Here is a 1,518-nt window from a genome sequence, read left to right on the forward strand (position 1 = left end):
TCCTTTCATTCTGACTGTGCATTCTCTTGGCAGGCAGCGGCCAGTGTTGGGTTCCCTTGTTCTCCATTGGAAAAAATTATCTGACACCACAGAAACATCTGAACCAACTAGATTAGCTTAATCCCCAAATCTGGTTGTGTGTGTGTCTCGGGCGCTGCCTCCTTGCCACGCAGGCCTGTCCAAAATGGCCTCTGCAGACACCCCCACCCCCCATGCCAGCGCTGCATCCTTCGGTCCTCCTCACCGCCCCCCCTAAAGACCCAGGATCAGCTCACACGCTGCCTCCTTGCCACGCAGGCCTGTCCAAAATGGCCTCTGCAGACACCCCCACCCCCCATGCCAGCGCTGCATCCTTCGGTCCTCCTCACCGCCCCCCCTAAAGACCCAGGATCAGCTCACATGAGAACAGGATTAAGACCCCAAGATCTGAAGCCAACAGAGCCCCAATAGCAGGCCCCAAAGCCCCCTCCCCCAGTTCCACGTTCCCCTAAACTCACAGATGAGCCAACACACCTCTCTTGGCCCAAGTTCCAATTGCTTCTGCCCCATCAGCCTGAATCACATCATGACACCCCAGGGAGCTTTCCTAGAGGAGCAGGCATCTGTCCAGGCTGGCCCGTGGCTGCCACAGCGAGCTCAGCTGGGCTTTCGGCCCTGCCCTGCCCCGGGGCCTTTGCACAGGCTGTGCTGCAACACCGGGCCACACACCTGAGCTACCTTGTACACAGCCTTCAGGGCAGCTCAAGCGCCTGTCTCAGAAAGCCCCCTCCCCACCCCCGCCACCATATAATCTGTAATCCTGATATACTTCCTGGACCCCAGGCTCTGCCTGCCCTCTGGGATGCTGGTGTCTCCCAGTGAGAGCATCAGCCCCCAGGGACAGTCCACACCACATGCCCACTTGCTCAGCACTCAGGCCTCAGCCTGTCTCACTTGTCAGGGGCTCATTGTCTGCTGAAAAAGTGGGAAACCTGCCCCACCCAGCGCAGTGAGAACAGACGGGAAGCCACGTGTGCCCCCGAGGCTGGGTGGGCGGCAGGGGGTGCAGATAAGAGCCCACTCTAGAGTCAAAAAGACCCAGTTCTGCTCGCCCCTTCCTCGCTGTGAGCAGGCAGCAGGCCTCACCTCTCCGGGCCTCCCACCCCCAGGGGGAAGGACAGGCGTGGCCGGCGGCAGGAAGGCAGCCCCGCAGGAGGGGGCACTGGCTGGGCTCCACCCAGCTACCTCCATCCGGGGGAGCAAGACCCCTCAGGTCCCTCCAGTGGGGCCTCTGCTGCCAGAAACCAACCGCCTTCTTCACCGAAGGGGCAGGGACGCCAGAAGGAAGGGGGGATCTGAGGAGGGAAGGGGGGGATCTGAGGAAGGAAGGGGGGCTCACTTCTGGTTAGGAAACGGCCCGGTCAGCGGGAGGCCCCGGGGAGGAAGCAGGGACCTTCAGCCCGTTGCAGGCCGAGGTCTCGGGTGGGTTCCCTCGGGGTGGGGGCTGCCAGCGGCTCCGGGCTGGCGCCCAGCTGCCCT

At 62.4% G+C, this 1,518-nt stretch overlaps 1 protein-coding gene across 1 annotated transcript in view; it reads right to left on the minus strand.

Moving 5' to 3' along the window:
- Positions 1-1,345, minus strand: part of FSCN1 (fascin actin-bundling protein 1) — a 26,808-nt gene extending 25,463 nt beyond the window's left edge. Inside the window, exon 1 of the mRNA XM_015565127.1 lies at positions 1,225-1,345. The gene's annotated coding sequence lies outside the window, so the exon portion shown is untranslated. The remainder of the gene's footprint in view (positions 1-1,224) is intronic.
- Positions 1,346-1,518: the final 173 nt, after the last annotated feature.

This window comes from Myotis davidii, unplaced genomic scaffold (assembly GCF_000327345.1).
Source record: "Myotis davidii unplaced genomic scaffold, ASM32734v1 scaffold399, whole genome shotgun sequence".
In the NCBI taxonomy this organism is placed as follows: domain Eukaryota; kingdom Metazoa; phylum Chordata; class Mammalia; order Chiroptera; family Vespertilionidae; genus Myotis; species Myotis davidii.